Here is a 25,527-nt window from a genome sequence, read left to right as displayed (position 1 = left end):
TCTACAAGGATGTATGAATGGGGGCATGCTGTAGCCATTTATTTTTGTCTGACCTTTTTTTTTAAATGAATTTGAATTAACATGTAAATTTGTATTTTTTTGTGTTATTTTTAATTAAGTCTCAATTTCATATACATATTAATTTGTGGAGTTTTTATACTTTTTATTTATTATTTAGTTTGATTAGAGTACCTAATTTAGTTAGGAGAAAAAAGAAAAAAAAAAGTAAAATTTTGTATTGGGATTTAGTTAGCCTAAGGCTCTAACCCATTTTGAGCTCAGACTAGGTTTGATAAAATGTAAGATTTGAAATAAAAATCAATAAAATAAAAATATAAATAGAGTAAAGTTTTTGGGTTTTAAATACTCATCTTTAAAAAAAAAAAAAAAAAAAAAAAAAAAAAAAAAAAAAAAAAAAAAATTTTTTTCTTTTTTTTTTTTTGAAAAAACTCTTAATCTTCTCTATAAACCCTAGCCTCCACAAGCCAACAAAAACTCCTTTTTCTTCTTTCTTTCTCTTCTAGAAACCCAAAACCACCATCCAAAAAAAAGAAACCCTAGAAAATTTCTACACAACTACATCCATACATAAAAGAGAAGACTGCAAAAAGATTCACATGAATTTTACCAAAAACTTCGAAAATCTCATAAAAAGACTTAACTTAGGTTGAGGTTGCATGTGGTAGGGACCTTCTCCCAAGGATCCACACCTCATACACGAGTGACTATGTGTTCGAGATTTCATCCTCCAACCTTCTTTTCTCTCTTGAGAGACCTTGAAAAACAGAGGGAAAGAATAGGTGTAAGGAAAAATTATCATTATTCTTGCTATTACTTCTTATTTTTTCTCTCTCTCTCTTTGTCATGTGAACTTTATCTTACCTTATATATGCTTGTTTTAGATCTAGTGTTGTTGTTTGACTTTTTATATTTTATATTTTATGTATTCATTTACTTCATCTTTTCTTCTTTATAGTTTACTTTTAATCTCCCTATGCGAAAAGAAAAGAGAGAGAAAAATTAAGAAGAGAGGAAAATTTGAAAGATAGAAATTAGTTGGAAAAAAATAGTTGAAAGTTGTTTTTTCGTTTTTTTTTTTTTTTTTTTAATTTGAAAGTTGTATGAAAACGAAAAAAAGAAACAAAACAAACGGAGTTGCCCATCCAATTTCTCCCCTATTTTTATGTGTAGTCACATTAGAGATGTCCATCCTCGCCCCCTATTTAATTTCCTGTCCCCGCGAAATTTTCTGTATTTGTTCTTTTTAATATATTCATTTTTAGCAATTTTGTTTATTTTTCAATCAAATAAAATTATATATATTAAATGAGTTATTTCTAATACATTTTTTATTCAAAAAAAATAGTAAAAAAATTCATTATAAAAATAATACTATTATATGTATAAAAATATAATTTAATCTTATAATTTTAAAAATTAAAATTTAAATATTACAATCATCCCCCGCCTCCCTCCTCATTCCTCCCTGATAAATGGATCCCTAAGTCACATTAGTGACCACACTTCCGCTTTTTCTTTTCTAATTTATTTATCTTTAAGTTTCTGTTTTTCTTTGGTTTTTTTTATATCTTTATTTGCTTATTTCATTTTTAGTTTACTTTTTTTTTTCCATCATGTGTAATGCATATTGCATTTCTTTATTATTTATTTTAATATATTTTGTTTTACATTTGTTAATGCTTGTGTAATACGTTGTTGTTATTAGTATTTCTTTTATTCATATTCACTTTTTTTTTTAAAAAAAGAAAAATCAACAACAAATTCTAGAAATATTTGGAAATTCAATTTTCTATAATTTCTAGGTGTGAAAGTTGATTATTTGGGAATCGGAGATCGACCTCCAATATGTTTTATTAAGTTTTTAATATCCTTTTATATATAATTATTTGTTTGTTTGGTTACTTTAAATGTATCATTAATTTGTATAACTTTCTAACATAAATTTATGTATTAATTTGATGCTAACTTTTTTGGTAATGTTTCTCTTTTAATTTTAATACTCTTGTTTATTTTCAAAACTTTAAAATTAACTCCTTTAAATGAGTTTTAATCTCTTTTCTTACAAAAAAATTGTTTTCCAAGATGTTTTTTTCTAGAATTACAGATGACGGAATCTAGAAAATTTAGAAATTCGATTTTTCAGAATTCTTGAGATGAGGAGTTGATTCTTTGGGAATCCGAAATCGATCTCCAATATATTTTTATTAAAATCTTAATATGCTCTTTCATGTTACTTAATTTATTGTGATACTTATTTAGTTATGTTTTTTTATATATATATGTTTATATTAAATTAATTTTTTTAATTTTTTTTTAAACTTTTAAATATTTCTAAAACTTTTTCTAATAAATTTTATTTACATTACACCCTTTGTGTGTTTTTTTAACATTTTAAAAACTATACGTGTTCAAATAACCCGACAACCCAAACAACCCAACCCAAAATCTCGTAGGATTCTATAGTTTGTAATTGTATTGTACAAATATATTATTTATCTAATAAAATATGTGATGTTTTATTTGACATTTAGTTGCATTAACCCACAAATCAATAAACGAATATCCAAGACTATCTTGTAGCTTAAACATGTAAGTAGAGACATACAGGTGGATCATGTTTAAGTGATAACCTAAATGGTCGGTAGTAGATGGATAAGGCTAGATACCTTATCCTGGTTACACTACTAGTATGACCTGATTTGTAGATATTACAATTGTTGTAAAGTGCTACAAGTGATCTTATTCTGATCATTCATGTGGAGACAAGTGAGTAGAGGTATTCTATACAAAGGACTTTGTATAAGACCGTACCACAAAATAAATAGTCTCATTATATAACGTCGTTCATAATAGAGACTTGCATTTCACCAGGATGACCATACGTAACATGATCTGAATCCGGAGTGAGTTGTGAACTTTTGCCTCGCCGAATTGAGCCTACCATTTTGGGGATTCGTCTATTGGGGAGCTGGGAACACAACTACACAAGAAGGAATTCACTCCTTCCCCAACATCGAAGTAATTAGATAAATTGCTCCCTTAAGAATTAATTTCGTGACTTAAACAATGTGGCACCACACCCTCTCTTGGCTCGAGAGGGGTTTGGTCATAATTGGACTATGATTTATTGTTCATTAGAGGGATCAATGGTACTTAAGGAGTTAGATGTAACTATAGGGGCAAAACAGTAATTTTGGCCTACTTATACTTACGAGCAATTTGTGAAGGGTCATCGTATTATTGACTGGTTATATCCAATGGACATAGAAATATATCTGTAATGGGAAGAGTGCAGATGTCAGTCTTTAGTGAAGTGTTCGACAATTAACGGATGGTGAATAATTAATTAAACGAATAATTTAATTAAAGGAGTTTAATTAATTATTCACGTACCATTGGAGTTTCAAGCTACAGGTCCAACGGGAATTAATGATAATCAATCTTTGAATTAATTTAAATTGTTCAAATTAATTGAGAAAATTAATTATATGTGATATAATTAATTTAATCTAATTATATATGATATAATTACTATAATATATTTGATACATTATAATATAAAATTTATTTGAGAGAAAATAAATATTTAAATATGATTCAAATACTAATTATAAGAATTTGATTTATATAATTAAATTTAGTATATAATAGGATTTATATTAAATGTTATTGATGAGAGAAGTAAACTATCTAGGTACATTGTATTTGATACAAAATTAAACCATAGGATATATGTTTTATGTCATATAATCTATGGTTAATATATAACACACAACACCATATATATATATATACTAATGTAGTTATATATATATATACTAATGTAGTTATATATATATATAATAGTTATAATATATTAAAAAAAAATTAATTTTAGTTTTAATTTTGAATTATGATGAAGGAGGAAAATAACTTCCCTCCTCATTTTTCTCTCAACCCACATACATAGTGTGGGAGTGGTTATTCTGATTGGTTGTTTGTTTCTTCTTCTTCTCTGGTTTATCACAGAAACTAATAAAACACGGAAAAACAAAGAATAGTTCAAATTTTCTTCTCCTCATTTTATCTCTCTCAAAATCCTTCTCTTCCAAAATAGCTAGAGTGCACAAAATTTTTGGATTCTCACCCAGAGAATACTGAGGTAGCTTTCATGGTGGTGTTTGTTCCATTTCGAGGGATTTTCAATGAAGATCGGTCTTCAAAGGTAAGGGTTTCTAAACCCAATGTATTATTCTGTCTAATTCTTTTGAGCATGCCGTTTTTTCTTATTAAATGCATAATTTGCTATTTGTTTGCTGTCAAAATTTATATTCAGTAAATTTTATATTCAGTAAATTTTAGGTTCGAGTCCGATCCCCCTTTTTGCTCAATGACCTTCAATGGTTCCTTCAATTAGTATCAGAGCGGGGTTTTTGGCCCAATTTTTCCAAAATTTTGGATTCTACAATCTGTCTATTCATGTGATGATTATGACGAATGTAAAGAAAATAAGACATGAGGATTTCCATGAGCAGTAGAATGATTGTTCCAAATTCCATTCAAAATTGAACATAAATAATTACAGTCACAAAACGGAAACTAACATGTGATGCACAATACGAAATTACAACATGCTTTACAATGGGATCAAGGGATAAAGTATACATACCTTTGAAGACTCATTCTTCAAACTTCCTCGATCACGAACACTCGTTCAGTCTCCAAGATAGCAATACACGAACGCTCGAACACAATGACCGCAACACAGTACGATCAACAGCAACCACCACACGAACACCGCGAACACACAACGAACGACCTTCAAAACCTCAAACTCAGTCAAGTTGAGTGAGAACACCACCACAATGGTTACCTTGGTATTCTCGGTGTGAGAATCTAGAAGTGTGGACTTTGTGTGGACTTGGTTAGAGGTAGAGACCAGAGGAACAAAAATCGTGTAAACGATTGAGCAAGTGGGAAATGAGAAGTGTCTATCATATAACAAATACTCAATCGGGTAGAAGACGGCAACCTATCGTATAGACAATTCCCTGCGATCGTTTAGCTATGACTAGCTGAGTGAACTATCGCATAGTAACACTCGACGATCATTTAGTCTCTGTATGAGCTATCATTTAGTGAAATAATTCCACTTGAAAATAATCCGTGAGTTTCTTTTTGAATTTAGTAACTCTTCCAAATTTAGGAAAATATTTTTCCTTTTATCTCACGGTTACCATAAAATCATCAATAACCTTCCACTAAATTGGTTATTAGAGAAAAAAAGATAATTATCTAATAATTAATATTATTATAAATCTATATGATAACCAACTTACCATATTATATTTATAACCTATAGTTTTAATATTTCATCTTATGAAATATATAAACCATAGTTCTTTTTTTATGTTATAGTACTTAATGTAAATCACATTTACATTAATCCTCCACTTTATGTATCTCATACATCACACCAACTATATCGTATATAATCGAATTTCCTCTTGTCAATTTGAACATTTCAATTCAACCCCAAGAACTGATTCTCAACTTGAATCCATTGAGCTACCAAAGGGGACCTTATGGACCTGTAGCTTAAAGCTCCAACGGTAAGTGAATAATTGACTAAACTCTTTAGTCACGAGATCCACCATCCATTAACTGTCGGGCACTCCACTAAAGATTGACAATTGCACTCTCCTTACTACAGATATGTTTTGTGTCCATATCAACCAATCAACAGTGTAATAACCCTTCACAGATCACTCGTATGTACAGCTAGGCCAATTACCATTATGTCCCTGTAGTTACATTTAACTCCTTAAGTACCACTGGTCCTTCTAATGAAAATAAGTCATAGTTCAACTATGACTGAGTCCTCTTTTCCAAAGAGAAGTTATGGCCACTATGTTCAAGACCCAGAATCAGTTCTTAAGAGAGCAATCTATCTACTTACACCTGCTTCGGGTAAGGAGTGAATTTCATCTTGTGTAACTGAGTTTCCAGCTCCCAAATCAGACAAATCCCCAAAAAGGTAGGCTTGTTGAGTTGTCAATCTGGCCACTCTCACCCATACTAATCAAAGGACCATCCTCAAAGGCAGGAGTTCCCAAAACACTCAAGATTGAGGTCATGTCACATATGGTGGTTTACATGAGATGCAAGTCTCAAGTATCAACGACATTATATAAAGAGACTATTCATCTCGCGGTTCGGTCTTATACAAACTCTTTGTATAGAACACCCCCGCTTGCATGTCTCCATATGAATGGAGGATCAACCATCTGTAGTAGTTCACAACACTTGTAAACCTCTACAAAGCGGGTCGTATCCGTACTGTCACCATGATAGGGTATCCCTCCTTTAAAGCTGTCTCTTATACACATCTAGATGTGTATAAGAGACAGCTCTTTGTATAGAACACCCCCGCTTGCATGTCTCCACATGAATGGTCAGGATCAACATCTGTAGTAGTTCACAACACTTGTAAACCTCTACAAAGCCGGCCATATCCGTAATGTCAACAGGATTAGGCATCCCTCCTTGATTCTTATACTACAAATCTTTTTAGGTTATCACTTAAAGCATGATTCACTTGTATATCTCATATACATGCTTAAGTTTACATACAATAACCATAGAGCTTTTTTATTGGAAATGAGTACATGCAAAATAAAATAACTCTTATTTTATTCATTACAATGTGTATAGTTTACAAACTACAAGACTCTGGGAGAATTAGGACACCAATCCCAACAATCTCCCATTTGTTCTAATGCCTTGGGAGACTAATGTACAATACATGAAAAAATATAAGTACAATATACAATAAACTAGGGCATACTTTATACCCAGTACCATCTTCCACTTGCCCTAGATAAGATGTCGCATGTCCTATAGACCTAAACTCTCCAGATGACCCTCAAACACTTTAGTCGTAAGAGCCTTTGTAAGCGGATCAACAACGTTGTGCTCAGACGCGATCTTCGTGACTATCACATCACTGCGATGCACAATCTCCTTAATTAAGTGGTATTTCCATTCGATATGTTTGTCTTGACGATGACTCCGAGGTTCCTTCGAATTTGCCACAGCTTTGCTGTTATCATAATAAAGTGTGATTGGCAAATCCAAATTTGGAACAACTTCCAAATCTGTAAGGAATTTCCTCAGCCAAACAACTTTTTTAGCTACTTCACAAGTAACTACATATTTAGCTTCCATAGTGGAGTCCGCGATGCATCCTTGCTTATTGCTTCGCCACACTACAACCCTTCCATTTAGAGTGAACACTGACCCCGATGTCGATTTACGAGAATCTCTATCAGTCTGAAAGTAAGAGTTTGTGTATCCTGTAAGGATCATATCCTTATCTCCATACACGAGCATGTAGTCCCTCGTTTTCCGAAGATACTTGAGGATCGTCTTGACCGCCATCTAGTGATCTAATCTTGGATTGGACTGATAACGACTGAAAATCCTTACTGCATAGCAAATTTCAGGTCTAGTACATAACATTGCATACATTAAGCTTCCAACAGCTGAAGCATAGGGAATCCATCTCATCTCATTAACTTATTGAGGTGTTTTAGGATACTGATCCTTAGACAATACGATTCCATGCCTGAAGGGTAACAAACCCCTCTTGGAATCCTACATCCTGTATCTGATCAACATTTGATCGATGTACGATGCCTAAGACAAGTCTAACCTCTTGTTCTTACCATCCTGAATGATCTAGATCCTAGAACATACTGCACCTCACTTAAATCTTTCATTTGGAACTAGGCGGCTAACCACTTCTTAATGTTAGTAAAAAAACCTACATCATTCCCAATGAGTAGGATATCATCTACATACAGTACCAGGAAAGCTACAGAGGTGTAGATGATCTTCTTGTAAACACAAGGCTCATCAACGTTCTGATCAAAGCCAAATGATTTAACCGCACTATCAAATCTAATGTTCCATGATCTAGACGCTTGTTTCAGACCATAAATGGACCTATTAAATTTGCAAACTCTTTGCTCTTGATCTGGAACTATGAACCCATTTGGTTGAGCCATGTAGATGGTCTTCTCAAGATTACCATTAAGAAAGGCAGTCTTGACATCCATTTTCTATATCTCATAATCATAAAATATGGCTATGGACAAGAGTATCCTAATAGATTTCAGCATGACAACAGGTGAAAAAGTTTCCTTATAGTCCACTCCCTCGACCTGGGTTTGCCACGAGTTTAGCCTTAAAGGATTGCATCTTTCCTTCTACACCTCGTTTTTGCTTGTAGATCCAGTTACACCATAAGTTTTACCCCATCAGGCTGATCCACAAGTTCCTGTACTTTATTGAAGTACATAGACTTCATTTCCTGGTTCATGGCCTTAATCCACTCATCTTTGTCAATATCCTCCGTTGTTTGCTTAAAAGACAATGGATCCTTGATCTTATCATTAGAAATGACGTTATGGGCTTCAGTCAAACCTATTAGCGTTCCAGTAGGTTCATAACCCTCTCACTACGTCGGCACAGTCTCAACTCTTGAGCTGGTTGACTAGATGAACTAACCTCAATAATTCTTGTTGATCTGTCAGTCTATTCAACAACTATTGTTGAACCCTTAATGGTCTCAGTCTCACTAGAAATCTCACGTAAAACAAGCTCACTTCATGGCTTATGATCCCTGATGTGGTCTTCTTTCAAGAAAATAGCATTTGTAGAAACAAACACTTTGTTCTCACTCGGATCATAGAAGTATCCACCCCTCGTTTCCCTGGGGTAGCCTACAAAGAGGAAAACTTTCATATGTGGTTCCAACTTATTCGGGTTAGTCATAAGCACGTGGGCCCGACATTCCCAAATTCCGAAGTGGTGTAAACTACCTTTACGGCCTATCCACAGCTCAAAAGGTGTTTTAGAAACACTTTTCAAGGGAACGTTGTTCAGAATGTAGCATGCAGTCTCCACTGCAAAATCCCAAAACGAGTCTGGAAGATGAACATAACTCATCATAGACCGAACCATGTCCAAAAAAGTTATGTTTCTCTTTTATGATATACCATTCTGCCGAGGTGTACCTGGGTCCAAGAGTTAGGACGCAATTCCATGTTATATCATCTAGTTCTGGAATTGGAGGTCTATATACTCTTCACAACGATCATATCATAGTGTTTTTATCTTCTTACCTAACACGTTTTCAACTTCAACCTTATACTCCTTGAACTTGTCAAGGGCTTCAGACTTACTTTGCATTAGGTAGAGATACCCGTACCTTGAATAATCATCTATGAAAGAGATGAAATATTCATACTCACCTTGAGCCCTAACACTCATCGGACCACAGAGGTCAGAATGTATAAGCTCCAAGGTTTCTTCGGCTCTATAACTTTTTCCAGGAAAAGGTGGTTTGTTCATCTTACCTTTGAGGCATAATTCACACATCGGCAAGGAGTTTTCTTCTAAACTCTTTAGAAGTCCACATTTCACCACCTACTCAATCTTATTGAGGTTGATGTGACCTAATCTTAGATGCCAAAAATGGGCATTTTTCTTAGGAGAAACCTTTTGTCTTTTAGCTGTTGTCGTCGTACTGAACATTTCAGTATTAAACAAGCCTTTTTTGACTAACGACCTTAGTACATATAATTTATTCTCCATTGAACCAAAACCAATCTCCATTACATTCTTGAAAATAAACACTTTACTCTCAGAAAAGGAGATGGTATAACCTTGTTCAATGAGACAAGAAACCGAGATCAAGTTCTTCTTGATATGAAGAACTATAAAAACATTATCCAGTAACAAATAACTTTTCTTGTCCAAAAATAACTCCAGCCAGCCTACAGCAACAGCTGAAACAACCTCACCAGTACCGACTTGTAGAGTCATCTCTTCATGTGGCAACATTTGCCAAGAACTGAATCCTTGGTAAGAGGAACTGACGTGATTAGTAGCACCCGAGTCAAGAATCCAGAAAAAATCATCATTCTCTACCAAACATGTCTCCAAGACCAATAAATCTTATTTATTATCTTTAGACATCCTCCTCTTTTGGAGAGTAGTGAGATCAGTATTAGAACCTAAATAAGCTCCAAGTTCTATTTCAGATAACACTTCTCTTCTATGAAATTTAATAGAGTCAGCAATGCTTGCTTTCTCTTCCTGGAGTTTAACTAGGGAACTGACACTACTGATGTCTATGTCATCCATCCCTCTATACTTGAAAGATAAGAATTGACGTTCAAACAATTCTTTCAACGAGTCCATAATCTTTCATGCAATGACCATGTTCTCAACCCTGTTGGCCAAAATATTAGGTATGCTAGCTGAAATGTAAAGTCGGGCCAATGAATTAGCCTTCATCCACATCTCATATGCATTATGAACACTTCGCGATGCATCAAGGGTTGGGACTCGAGGACACTCCTCAACATGACAAACTGGATGTCGTTTACCATGAAAAATATTTTATAAGACTCTTTCCACTGTATGAAATCGGTCAAACTAGAGGCATTTAATGAAAAAACAATCATGTTGCCGAAAAAAAAAAAACATTGACTGACGTTAGGTTTTAAGCAAATACTTGTTGAAAAAAAGCAAACAACATCCAATACAGTTTACCAAAACTAATATGAACTCCATGTGACATCTAGTTTCACAATGACGCTCCAAAGATTTAGGATAAAAGTCGCCAAGGGGTGGTCAATTTATCCCTCTTCTGAATCGAGATATTCTCAACCAACCATTAATACCAGAACATCTCTTGCTCCTATAACGACTAGCCATCATTGATTTGGTAAATAAATCATTAACTTAACAATTTCTTGTAAGTGTGACCCACCATTTCAGGCCCTAGAGTTTCGCCCCAAGCAACCAATCCAAAGGGTAAAAATCCGATTAGGGCAAAAACTAAAGTGACCCTATCTATTTCTGGAGTTCACCTTGATATTGACCAACTGCACAAAACCCACGGTGTGAACTAAAGTAACCCAGGGTGCCACGAGGGAATGCAAGAATGATCTCACGGTGTGAACCAATGAAGGAGATCGTAGAACGTGTTGCCACACAACCTTCATTCACTTACTATAAATACTCTCTCCATCCACCTTGATATTGACTCATGCAAATACCATCAGAAGGGGGATGCTCCTAGGGCACCACGAGTCCAAGCATGAATCTCACGGTGTGAACATTCAGGGAGAAACGTGAGTGAAATCATTGACATATCATATACATCTCTTCCTCCCACTGAGTATTTTATAACCTAGGATTTAGTTTACTTAGAAAAAATATGGCTAAGAATTTTAACTAAGTGACTTTTTAGGTTTGCCCAAGAGTAACATTTACCTTGGAAAGTTGAACAACTTTTGATCATCATCCATTAAACTATTTAACTGAGTCTTTGACCAACTGTTGTATGCTTGTAGAAAATCTATCTAATTCACCTTTCCAGATAGGTTCCCAGATAGGGGTGTTCCGTTTCCGTCAGCTTAAGTACCCCAGCCTAGCCAGAACCTGCTTTAGATAAAAGGTCGCTTATAGATAGATTTAATACAATTTTAATCTTTTATGCCAATCAATTTAATCCTATTAAACCAATTTATAAATATTAAACTAGGTTGTCAATCCCATTAGAACCTTGAACTCAGGTCTATCTCAATCCATTTTTTAAACCCTTTTGAAATATGAGTTCGCCTAAGTCCGCATGCAACTCTTTCTTATCGATTTTAGTTCTAATTTCCATTATGACGCTTATAATAGCAACAACCAAAACCATCCACAACACGAAGCAAACACATACAAGGCATTCATAACACTTACAAATTAGCCTAAGTGTCATGTTCCATGCATTATTTAGTCATTCTACTTTTATATAACTCTTATACAAATAAGCAACGAACCAAGCACACATGCTTCCATTCATCCTTATAATATAACGTTTATAATATAAAGATGATGCAATATGGTTACTACATGCATAAATATAACCCTTATATTTCATGATGAATGCGCATGCTTTCTTGTAATCTCATCATGCCATATTAACATTTATAATACATGATGCATGAATAATTCCACAACCTAATATGGGTTTCAAATCTATATGTGATACACAATGCCATATAAACCACATACATCTCATGTATATTAAACCAAAGTTGATGAACCAGGATAATTAGCCTAAAAAAACTCAAAACTAAAAGCTAACTATTACGAAAGCAAATAGTCTCCGGTTCAAATGGGCGAACTGAGTCTTGAATCGTCCGGTCGAAGTCCGTGTCTCCACTGATTGTGTATCAAACTCGGATAATCGCCTACACGAAAAAGTAAACGCTTTACTCAATCGTTTACCTATGCTTCTAAAGCTAAACGATCGTTTAGCAACGATCGTGTGCCTTTTACTATGCGATGAAGCATGAGGTATGCGATCGTGTAGTGTGCAACGCATAACACAAACCTTAAATGATCGTCTAAATGACAACGATGCGGTGAAGCACAATTATCTAATCACTGAGTGGACGCCCAAGTATCATATACCGCGTGATCGTGTAGTTAGTAACTATGCGGTAAGGCATGCTAACTACACGATCGTTAAGTGCGTGCGCCTTTTATTAAAGGATGAGCATCAAATGCTCCCACTCGATTGTTTACATCTAGCATCTACACGATCGAGCAACCAACACTACGCGGTAGAGCAAACACTTTACCCCAGCTAAACGATGGTTTAGGAAATACTACATTATCACGTAGAAAAATCTACAGGATTGTTTAGCCAAATCCCAACGATCGTTTATGTTAGGCTACATGATACGACCAACTCTTAGCCTTCTTCCTCGATGAGATCTGCATCTCCATGCTTCGAAACTTCATTACGAACAACTCAACCAACTAAAACACTTTGAATTATAGACTTGATTGCTTGTTAATTATGCCCAAAAACGTAAGAGACCTTACAAATTAACACTTTGTAATCAAAAGAAAACATTTAAACAGAGGCAATTAAACCCTTAAACATTCATCAACATCCATTCACAAACGAATTTAACATTTAAACGCAATGTAGAAAACCAACCACGATTGTCAAAGAAGTTCAAAACAGAAGTGAAATTTGGAATATCAGAATAACCTGACTCTGATACAAATTGAAGGAAATCAGACATGAGGATTTCTATGAGTAGCGGAATGATCGTTCTAAATTCCATTCGGAATTGAACATAAACAATTACAATCACAAAACGGAAACTAACAGGTCATGCACAATACGAAATTACAGCATGCTTTAAAATGAGATCAAAGGATAAAGTATACATACCTTTGAAGACTCATTCTTTAAACTCCCTTGATCATGAACGCTAGTTCAGTCTCCAACACAGAAATACACGAACGCTCAAAGACAACGACCGCAACACAACACGATCAACAATAACCACCACACGAACACAACGAACGGCCTCCAAAACCTCGAACTCAGTCGAGTTAAGTGAGCACACCACCATAATGGTTACCTTGATATTCTCGGTGTGAGAATCCATAAGTGTGAGCTCTGTGTGGACTTGGTTAGAGGCAAAGACCGGAGGAACAACAATCGTGTAGACGATTGAGCAAGAGGGAGATGAGAAGTGTCTATCGAATAGACAAATGCTCAATCGTGTAGAAGACGACAACCTATTGTATAGACAATACCCTGAGATCGTTTAGCTATGACCAACTGAGTGAACTATCACATAGTAATACTCCACGATTGTTTAGTCTCTCTATGAGCTATCGTTTAGTGAAACAATTCTACTTGATAGCGATCCGTGAGTTCCTTTCCGAATTAAGTAACCTTTCCAAATTTAGAAAAACCTTTTTCCTTTTATCTCACGGTTACCATAAAACCACCAATAACCTCTAACTCAATTGGTTATTAGAGAAAAAGAGATAATTATCCAAAATTAATATTATTATAAATATATATGATAACCAACTTATCATATTATATTTATAACCTATAGTTTTAATATTTCATCTCATGAAACATATAAACCATAGTTATTTTTCTATTTTATGGTACTTAATGTAAATCACATTTACATTAATTCTCCACTTGATGTATCTCATACATCACACCGATCATATCATATATAATCGAATTTCCTCTTGTCAATTTGTACATTTCAAATCAACCCCAAGAACTGATTCTCAACTTGAATCCATTGAACTACCAATGGACCTTATAGACCGTAGCTTGAAGCTCTAACGGTAGGTGAATAACTGACTAAACTCTTTAGTAACGGGATCCACCATCTGTTAACTGTCAGACACTCCACCAAAGACCGACAGTTGCACTCTCCTTACTACAGATATATTTTGTGTCCATATCAACCAATCAACAATGCAATAACCCTTCACAGATCGCTCATAAGTACAGCTGGGTCAATTATCGTTATGCCCCTTTAGTTACATCTAACTCTTTAAGTACTATTGTTCCCTCTAATGAACATAAGTCATATTCCTACTATGACTGAATCCTCTCTTCCAAAAAGAAGTTGTGACCACTATGTTTAAGCCCTGAAATCAGCCCTTAAGGGAGCAATCTATTTACTTACCCCTGCTTCGGGGAATGAGTGAATTCCATCTTATGTAACTGAGTTCCCAGCTTCCAAATCAGACAAATCCCCAAAAAGGTAGGCTTGTTGAGTTGGCAATCTGGCCACTCTCACCTAAACTAATCAAAGGACCGCCCTCAAATGTAGGAGTTCCCAAAACACTCGGAATTGAGGTAATGTCACCTATAGTCGTTTAGGTAAGATGTAAGTTTCAAGTATCAACGACGTTATTTAAAGAGACAACGGGTTGTATCTGTAGTGTCACCAGGATCAGGTATCCCTCTTTGATCCTTAAACTACAAACCCTTTTGGGTTATCACTAAAGGCATGATCCACTTGTATATCTCAAGTTTACATACAATAACTATGGAGTTTTGTTTATTGGATATGAGTAAATGAAAAATAAAATAACTTTTATTTTATTCATAACAATGTGTACAGTTTACAAACTACAAGGCTTTGGAAGAATTAGGACACCAATCCCAACAGAATGTTGGTATTGCAATTATGGATGGTTTTCAGATTGACACTTTGTTTATTGCTTTGAATTTACAAAATTGTTTTGTAAGGGCCCATGTTTTGGGACATAATTTTGCTATCGAGTCTGTGCATTTAAGTTTTGAGTTGCTCGTGACAATCCCAGTGACAATCTAGTGAAAACAGGGCCAAAATCAAGGCGTTTCGAAGAAGTTTGAAATTGTACAGTGGGTGACTGTACAATAGCGTCGCGTGCATTTAAGTTTTGAGTTGCTCGTGACAATCCCAGTGACAATCTAGTGAAAACAGGGCCAAAATCAAGGTGTTTCGAAGAAGTTTGAAATTGTACAGTGGGTGACTGTACAATAGTGTCGCGACACTGTGCGAAGGTCATCTACGTAGTGTCGCGACGCTCTGAGATAGAGAAGATGCGCGGTCCAGCTTCGGTTCGTGCGCGGTTCGTGGTCTGCTGGTCTGGTTCAGTTCGTGAGTTCTCTGGTTCAAGTTCATTGGGTTCTTTTGGACCAGTTCGTGGCTATTTCGAGAAGTTCACAGTATGGTTCAGGCAGTTCAAGACCTAGTTCATCTGTTTTGAATAGGATGACTATTATTTTGTAATAGTTAGATTTATTTTATTTTTTGTGTCCAATCTTGGTCCATTAAATGCCTTCAAACTATGCATGTGATGTATGATTTAATTTTTATTATTATATGCCATAATGTATGTCATATAGTATTAAATCCCACCATAGGTTATGTATATAATTTCATGCATCATTTATACTATAAGTGTTATAATATATATATTTGCATGATTTAGTTTTATAGCATGCTCATGCATCATATAGTTTAAATATTATAATATATGCATGCATATATTAACAACATATACATTCATCATTTATATTATAAGAGATAATATATAGTATGAATGTATGTTTGAAGTATGTTATTAATAAAATTGACCTAACCAATTTGATCATGAATTTAATCATAAATATTAATTATCTATTTAATTTTAGTTTTTGATTTCTCTAAAATTAAATTTATAGACACGAGTTACAACTTTATTTTATTATCCTTTTTTTATAAATATTTTATAAAATCAAATCATTGTTTGAAAACTATATATATTAAAAAAAATCTTAGAAACTTATCTTAGAAAATAGAGAAATAAAAGTAAAGTTGTTATCACACTTAACCATTAAAAATTAACTTTAAATAGTATAAATATATAGGATATTTGACAACTATTTTTTTAAAAAAAAAAAAAACAACTTATAAAATACTAGTTTCATCTATGAATTTCTTTATTTTGTCATTTATTTTTTAATAATGTTTTCAAATTTTTGAATAGGAGAAAATTAATTTTTAAAATGTAGTTTTTATTTTAAGAATTTCTCTATAAATTTTTTTATTTTGTATCTATTTTTTAGTAATATTTTAAAATAGGTTTGGAATATAGGTTTTATTTTTAGAATTTATCTACGAGTTTCTTTATCTTATATCTATTTTTAGCGATATTTTAAAATCTTGAAAACGAGGAAAATAATTTTAAAAATACAGTTTTTAAAGTCAAGTGTGAATTAGAATATAATTATTAGAAATCAAACGTGTTACCATTTTCATGCACCTGACCTTTTTTTTTTCCCGAATAAGGAAAGATTCCATAAACTTGGTGCTAAATGTAGGACAGAGGAGATTAAATAAATACAAATCCTTTAAGGAAAATCATTTCAAATGATAAAATAGTTGAAAATATTTATAAGATATAACAAAATTTTAGAACTATCAATTATAGATGTTGATAGACACTAATAGTTCTATCAGTATCTATCAATGTCACTGATAGATACAGATAGACAGTATTTATCATTGATAGTTCTAAAATTTTGATATATTTTATAAATATTTTGATTCATTTTTCTATATTTAAAAACAACCAATCTTTTAATATCTATTTTTCAATTATAAGAATATATTCTCTTTCTATCTTTCAGGAAAAAAAATGGAGTGCTTTTATACCTTTTTATAATTTAAAAGAAAAAGCTTTTTTTTTTCCTTCTCCAAATTTTGAATTTTCTTCTCCAATATATGGGTGGGGGAATCGAATTTATGACCTTAAAGTTGATAGTATAAATTTTATGTCAGTTAAGTTATAATCATATTGGTAGTATTCATATGTTTTTATTGATGTTGATGCCAAAATTTGGACGAGAGAAAACGTACCCAACCTTCATGTGACAGTAACGGTAAATTTGTAATTTGGGGAAGAGAGGACCTGCAAAATAAAGAAAGTTAGAGATGGAGAATTGTATAAAGGAGAATAAGTTCAAATTTTATGTTCTATATTAAGATCTCATATTGAGCCACAATGGTGTGTTTATATGGATTTGATCTAAGGTTTAACATAACCTTACTAGAGTTAGGATATGAGTTTTTCTTAATCTCAAATAATTTAGATCAAATCTTTATCTTATCTAATCTTATCTTGACTTTTTACTTTATTCTATCAGACCAAAATTCACCTATATGTATCTTCAGGAATATATTGAATGATATCACAAAAAAACTTTCCAACTAAAAACAATAGTAGAAGAATTATAACTAGTTTAAAGCTTTGATTTTGTAGACCATGTCATCTTCTAGAGTTTAAGCTAAGTATGAATCTTGTCATTAAAAACATGGTTATTCCACTCGATCCGAAGAATCTATAAGATCAACAATATACAGAGATACTGAATCTTAGAAGGTTTGTTTTCGTATAATCCATGGGAAAAAATGTCTCTTCACAAACATTTTTTATGTACACAAGGGAAATGCGTTAGATGATATAATATTAAACTTACATTCACCTACCAACTTAAGTTTTTAGGTCAATTAGTAATTTAAGAAGGAACATAACACAGTAGTATCACATTTCATGGTGTTGCGTGTTCAATCGTGCTCAACTAATCCCAAAATAATTTCATAAATCACACAACTATTTTCTTTAAGCCTCAAGTATAAACTTAATAAGAGGTAGTCTCGGTGAGGACCGAGATCAAACACAGGGATTTGATTAAATCAAAACAAAACTCAGGTATTGTTTCTTTACTAAAAACTCTCGATGATTATCAATAATGAAGTGATGATTGTTGTTGTTTAAGACTTAAAACTAAAAACAATTAATAAAATAATGTGGAGTCGGTGATGAATGTTTAAGGTGGACGCACAACAAAGAGGGATTTGGGAAGGATATAGATGAGAAGATGGAGTTGAGATAAGCAATCCTCACACCCTTGAACTTAATGATAAGCTTTTGTTCATGTTCATAACCTTTACGGACTCCATCTCTCAATGAGTTAACCACATAAATTATATTTCTATGATGTATGCTTAGGTTACTTTGAACATAAGGTTGTGTTTATCTCTAAACACTCTACTTACTTGGGTTAGTGAGATCCACAATCACTTGCTCTCTCGAGTAGTTAATTGTTACCACTTGATTCAATTAACTAGTTGGAATCAAGAGTTGGATTCAAACATGCAGTAAACCAAATGAACATTCACCTATCATTGAGCTCGTGGAAATGGGGATTAACTCATCCCAACTCGCTAACGATTTAGCTACTCATGGAAAAATAAGCAAAAGTGGAAGAAGGAGAAGATGGAATAATAGAAGCCATGATATGCATTAAAATAAATGAAAAATGTTCGTTACAATATGAAGAAAAATATGTGTAGAGATAAAAAAAAATACAGAAACTGAGAAATAAAGCAAAGAGATGAAAGAATGAAGATGGTGATCATCGACAACAATGTCTTACTCTTCGTCGGTCTGATATGGATAATGTACTGTGCTCTGTAGTGAAATGATGGAGAAAAGCCTCTCTCGAGTTCTTCTTCTTCGGCGACAGTGATGACAGCTCTTCTTGAGGAAGATTGCCTGGGAATGGAGATGGAACGTTATCTGAAAATTCTCTCAAATTCCAGGCTCTGTGAGTGTGACCGAATGAATGTGTGTGTAAATTCTCTCCTTAAGGCTGGCATATATAAAAATTATAGGGATTGATTCCCGATCATAAGCATTAGGGTCACTTGCATTCTGTTTTTCCGTTTTAAATGAAACAAAAATAGCAAGCTAAAACAAAGAATAAAAGAATAATCAACATGCATTAAATCTTACAGCATGCTTTATGAAGTGTACAAAGGGGAAGAACAATTATTACCTTAGTAGGCTCTCAAGCTCCTCGAAATTGCTCTTGTTCTTTGCACGAATGTCTCCTTAACGATCATCGACACTACCACAAGAATAACCTTGTTATTGTCTAGGATTCCAAGAGTTGGATGAGTAGTCTCCAATCCTTGGAAGAGGAAGAGGTAAAGAGATTGAAAAGAGAGTGTAGAGAGGAAATAGTTTGTGAAGGCTAGGGTATGTTTTTTTACCAAAAATAATTCTTGTCCTAAATGGGCTAATAAGATAAATATATATGGAGAAAGGTTCGGCCATTCTCCAAGTATTTCTCTTTTTACCCTTGATGCCAATTAATTAAATAATCTCTTATTTAAAATCGGCACATTAATTAAATAACTATATATTAAATCTAATTTAATATGTATAGTTAAATAATTAATATATAAACATCACATGTTTAATTCTTCCACTCTCTATCATTTCTTAATCAATTAAATTAACCATTAATTAATCAATTAAATAACTATATTAAATCAAATTTAATATAGAGTTAATTAACATATAAATATAACATATTTATATGTATACATCTCTTTAGGAATCCAATTCATATAAATCAATATTTGAATTTCATTCAAATATATCTCTCTTGCATAATTTGAATTATAGATCACATTTATAATTAATTATCTATTAATCACATCAATATATAATTTTCTCAATTGATTTGAACAATTCAAATAATGCCTCATTAATATTCTTTAGTGAGCTAACAAGGGAACCTGGTGGACATACAGATCAGAAGCTTTAACAATATGAGATTAATTGGCTAAACTCATTAACCAAATTAATCAATATTTGTTAATTGTGAGTACACTCCACTAAAGACTCACAACTGCGCTCTTCTCAATATAGATATATTTATGTGTCCACAGATATAGACCAACAACAACAAATTAGTCATTCACGAGTGTTCGTAACACCAATTGAGTCAAAATACCATTTTACCCTTGGGTTATCTCTGTATCCTTAAGTACCAGTGCTCCTAATGAACAACCTGTTTATGATCCAACCACTAAACAAAAAACCCCTCTTGGGCTAGTGAGAGGGTAGGGCCCTTTATTCAATTCTCGAAGATATCACTTAAGGGAACACTCTTCTACTTACCCTAAAGTCGGAAATGAGTGAATTCCATCTTATATTATTATATTCCTAGCTCCCCTCTCGGTCTTGTCCTTAAAATCGTAGGCTTATTGAGTCGGTAAGCTGGCCACTCTCACCCATACAAATTAAAGGACGATCCCTCGTGAACAAGAGTTCATAATACACTTAAGATTAAGACTAAGTTTCCTAGGTCATCCTATTAAAATAGAAACCTAACTAGTCAACGGTGTTACATTTAGTGATTACTATTTCGCGGTCAGATCTTATGCAAACTTATTGCATAGGATACCCCCACTGGCATGTCTAGACGAACACGTTGGATCATTACATTTGTATCAAATATAAAGTGGGTCATATCCATAGTGTTACTGGGATAAGGTAACTAACCTTATCCCTATACTATAGACCCTTTAGTTGTATCTTGAACATTGATATCTGTACGTCTCCACATACTGTTCAGGACTCAAAAGACAGTCTTTGATGTTAGTTTATTGAACTTAGGGTTATTAAGGTAAAATAGAATACAACACAATCAACAACATTTATTGAAATAACATCAATAACTTTTATTGATGATGGTCAATTAATTATATTTACCATCTACGAGTTTTAAGGCATAAAACCCAACAAAAAATTGGGTGCATGGACCACTTTTGCCATAAAGGACATGGCAGATGCGTCAGATAACTTTTTCACGTTTGTTGTTGTAGTTCTTAATGGTCCCCTCAAATGTGTTTGGCTCTGTTGTTCATCACATGGTTGCCTTGCTGCATGACTTGCTTCATAATGCATCTAACACATAACTCTCTTTTCCTTATGATTTCACTTGTATTCCTGCATACTAATTTGATTAGTGACGTAAATTTGATTTAAGTCCTTCATTTGAATTCATTAAATGCATGAAAAGTGATTTTGGCCTAACTTTTTATGATTTCAACGCATTTCTTCTCAATTGCTTCTGAATATTCTAATTTTAGAGAAAATAACTTGAATAAAATACAAGATATCATATGGCATATAGTAAATTAAGGGTCTAAAATTATGAGATGATAATTCATAAATTATAAATATTATAGCATATTAATTTTATATATAGTTTATTTTCTAGTGGTCCATTTCTATTGTGCCATAAAATTGTAGGAAAATTATAAAAAAAAAAAAAATAACACAAAAAAGTTTTCATCTTTTACAAATAGCACATTTTTATTTTATTTTATTTTTGCCTTTTTGTACTATATTTGGGCCAGGATCGACATTAACACCAAAATAAAATCTTAGCTTTTTTGATGTGGCATATCCAAACCGTCAATTTTTTTTGGCTTTATCGATCGAATTTTGATCGGAACAATTATCAATATAGTACTTGATCTTACTTAATCTTCCCCAATCTTATGTAATCATTCTCAAATATTGTTTTTCAAATTCTCTCTTTCAAATCCGAAATTTATGTACTTTTCTAAATATTGTGTATGTAATCTTTTTCATATTTCTTATTTCAATATCCATTCAAATCATGAAACAATAAAAGCAGAAGTTGAATAAATATTATAATAAGATGTAGGAAGGATTATATAAGATTTGGGGAAGATTACGTACAAAGATATTGTGAATCTCAATTTGTCCTAACCTGAGATTCTATTGATAAAGTCCAAAAAAAATTCAAAAAATTGTTGGATTGGACGTGCCATTTAAAGATAAATTTTTTGTTTTTGTCTTGGTATCAATCTAGGATGAGTCAATAAAATCATTTCCTAAAAAAAAAAAAAATATGTTATTTGTGGATGGTATAAAACTTTGAGTGCTATTTATGACTATTTCTCCAAAATTTCATAAGAAAACAATAATCAAACTGATTTGTTGCAGGGGAAAAGTGAATATATATTCCTCTCTTTATTTGAAGGATACAATATCTATTCCATAAGTTAATCTAGAGATTACAATACATTACCAGCCATACTTGTCTTTTAAAACATAAAAAAAGACACTTTATTGTTTTGCATAGTACTATAAATGTAAAAAAATGTATTAGAAAGACATTTGGTTGTAGCAATCTAAGTTGTCACCATAATTGACACCTAACATGTCAGCGTATCTTTTGTAAAATCCAATTCTATCCGCAACTCTGTCATCAGGACCATGCCCACACTCAAGTCCACCATTAATGATGTTGGTGATAACACCATAGCCAGGAACTCTTCCTGCGGCAGTATCGGCGCTTGAAGGCTGCCATCTGTTGGTAATAACATCATGGCATGATGGTTTGTTTCCTTGTGGGGTCATCCAAAATCAAATGGCTGTCTTGAATGATATAATTGCATTTGTTGCTACCAAATCAGGGTTGCTCAGCAAATTCAAGCTTAGTGCATTCCCCACTGGCCCATAGTTGTAATTGCTAAAAAATTTTAATAATTTTTATGAGTTAGGGTTAAAACTAAAACTAATAAATTAGATATAAAACTTTACCAATAAAAGAATCATGCATTTGGAAGAAAATAGAGATTCATTAAATACACATCCAGTTTCATTTCTTAAAATCAAATGACATTGAGAGGAGTAAATCATTAATATTTTATAAAGATTATCAAATTCCATTATCTTTTCAATGTAGAATCCTCAATACTTACTGAGTTAGTTGAATTGGTCCACGACCGTAGTATTTCTGACCAGAAGCACATGGCCATTGGTCGTTAGGTGTGCAATATACATCTTGATTTATCTCTCGTATGAAACAGTATCCCCATGCATATGGACCATCTGGTGCACTAGCCCATCCTCCTACATCACAAGGGTTTATGTATATTATTTATTCAATGTAGAATCCTCAATACTTACTGAGTTAGTTGAATTGGTCCACGACCGTAGTATTTTTGACCAGCAACACATGGCCATTGGTCGTTAGGTGTGCAATATACATCTTGATTTATCTCTCGTATGAAACAGTATCCCCATGCATATGGACCATCAGGTGCTGTAGCCCATCCTCCTACATCACAAGAGTTTGTGATTATATATTTGTTTGCAAGTCAATGATGAAACTACAATTTTTGAAAGAATAAAGGTAGTTTTGAAACAAACCAGTAGTCTCATGAGAAGTTTGGCCGAAGAAAGCTGCAAGCTCCCTCTTACGAGTAGCGTCATCTCCCGTGGTCCCAAAATCAGGGAAGGATTGAGCAGCAGTAACGAAAGCATTATAGGTATAGAATCCATTACTAGGGCATCGAGTATCCTTGCTATACTTGAGCATTTGATTGTAAAGGCTTTCGCTGATGATCCCTTTGATGCCACTGCCAGAAGAACTAGGAGGAGTAGAAGGAGTTGAGCCGCGACATTGACTTTGACAACCAATTTTACAGTAATCGTCGGTGTCGCCACACCATCCGTACTGGCTACAGCAAAGATTATTAGGACATAGAGCTCCATTGGCCTGCTGCCCACATTGCTCGGCTGTGGCAGCTCCTAAAAAAAACACAAAGGCTAAGATTATAAGGCTATAGGATTTCATTATTTTCGTTGTTTGTGAATCAAATGAGAAAAGATATGAAGAAAAGGAGACAAGGAGTGAAGATATTTATAGGGTGCCATTTGGTGGACTTTGAAAAGCTAATAAAATAGGAAATGAAACCAAATTTGGATTATGTTGTTGGCGCTTAACCGCAACCTTTGTTTATTATTTTTAATGTCGGTCAATCACTCTAAATCTGATGCCTTGCCAATATGATCTACCCTTTTTTTTTAAGCTTAGACCTTTATTGATGGGAGTGTTTTATTTTTTCCAACAAAAAAAAAAAAAAAAAGAGTGATGGGAGTGGTGGGGCCACCCCCATCCTTAAGTTTGAATAGTCTTACCACTTGTATTTGTTTAGTAAATCTCTTCTAGTGCAAGTCAATGGATTAACTTTCTAGTTTGGTTCAATTTTGAAAACAAATAGTTTGGTGTATTTTAAGATGACACAATCTTTCCATATCTCACTTCACATGCATAAAATATAAAATATTCTTCGTTAAGAAAAAATAGAGGAGTTTGTCTCTCCACGAGAGATACATGAGTTGGATTAGATTGAGTTTAAGGTATTTTGTGGACCAATTCGAAAATTCGAGTTGGTTGAATTGACAATCCAAAAAATCAAAATAAAGTCTTCAATCTAACCCAACCCATCATTCAAAGTTTACGTTGGATTGGATTAGATTGTCGGATTATAACTTATTTTTTTCTTATTAATTTAAAATACATAAATTCATGTACAACACATGGCTAATGACTAAAATATCATGGAATTCAAATATTCAAAATCAAATATCTATGATATCTATTACAAACTTAATTAAATAAATACACAAATACAATTCATTAAATCAAAGTTAGTCAAACCAATTTTATTTAGCTAACCCAAGACCCGACCCAACCCGATCCAATCAAAAAAAAAAAAAAAAAGTTTAACACAATCCAATCTAAGAAGAAAGCTAACCCAATCCAACCCTTACCATTTGGATTGGGTAATCAGAGCTGTTCGAGTTGTCAGGTTTTTTGAGCATCCCATCTCTTCATGAAAAATTATGATTTAATAATTAGATGAGAAGTGGAAAAATAAGTGTATAGCACATAATACACATAAGTATTTTTCTAGAATAAAAATGGGTAAAATTTTTAAACTTTGCAATAAAAGTGAGTCTCAAAATGTAATCGAATTGTTGAAGTTGTGATCGTTAGGGAGGAAAATAAAGTTGGCTGGTGAAAATGACTCTCGTAAGGAATCTTCTTATATGTGTTTTGTTCACTTTCTACAACGAGATACGGACTATTATTTATGAAATTCATGGCTTATGCTCTAATTCATTGGTATCCTCTGAATTTTCTTTATTTCAAGAGGAGGGAATTCACAAACAAATCTATGGTTGTCTCTTCCATATTAAATTTTTATCGATATTTTTATGTTTCTATAGATTCAATATCGAAAATAAGAGGTGAATTGATATTTTGATTATATAGAAAAATCTACGAAAGATAATAATTAAGCAATAAACTATCACTAGTGTAAATATAATACAAATAATATACATATTTATTTACTAATTTAAATTTATTTTTTGAATTTTTTTCGAAAATATCCCTCGAAATTG

The 25,527-nt window shown here is 33.1% G+C and overlaps 1 pseudogene; it reads right to left on the bottom strand.

Annotated features, from left to right (window-relative positions):
* Positions 1–22,434: 22,434 nt before the first annotated feature.
* Positions 22,435–23,911, bottom strand: LOC120074384 (annotated as a pseudogene).
* Between the last annotated feature and the right edge of the window lie 1,616 nt (positions 23,912–25,527).

Source organism: Benincasa hispida, chromosome 3, assembly GCF_009727055.1.
Source record: "Benincasa hispida cultivar B227 chromosome 3, ASM972705v1, whole genome shotgun sequence".
NCBI lineage: Eukaryota > Viridiplantae > Streptophyta > Magnoliopsida > Cucurbitales > Cucurbitaceae > Benincasa > Benincasa hispida.
The sequence above is the reverse complement of the archived record's forward strand: the minus strand, read 5'-3'. Positions and strand labels throughout refer to the sequence as shown.